We start from the raw sequence: 270 nt of genomic DNA, 5'->3' as shown, positions 1-270 counted from the left end.
AAACAGTAGAGACCTTGCTAGAATGCATTCACTCCAAATAAAGCAGGCTCTTTATAAACAGGCGCAGCAAAACAGCTAAGACCCTGATAAGACTCCTCACACTCTCCATGGCGAAACCTGCCTGTGAATGTCTCCTGACAGCTCCTTAGCCCTTGTTAGAGAGAATCACTTCCTAATGATTCAACCCAGCTTGGAAACATCAACACACACAAAGTAACACTTGGGCATGCAGTTTTGCATGAAGTAACATAGCCGACACACACATGCAGT

This window comes from Morone saxatilis, unplaced genomic scaffold, assembly GCF_004916995.1.
Source record: "Morone saxatilis isolate NCDOM2014 unplaced genomic scaffold, NCSU_SB_2.0 Contig9, whole genome shotgun sequence".
Taxonomy (NCBI): domain Eukaryota; kingdom Metazoa; phylum Chordata; class Actinopteri; family Moronidae; genus Morone; species Morone saxatilis.
This window is presented reverse-complemented; position numbering follows the sequence as displayed.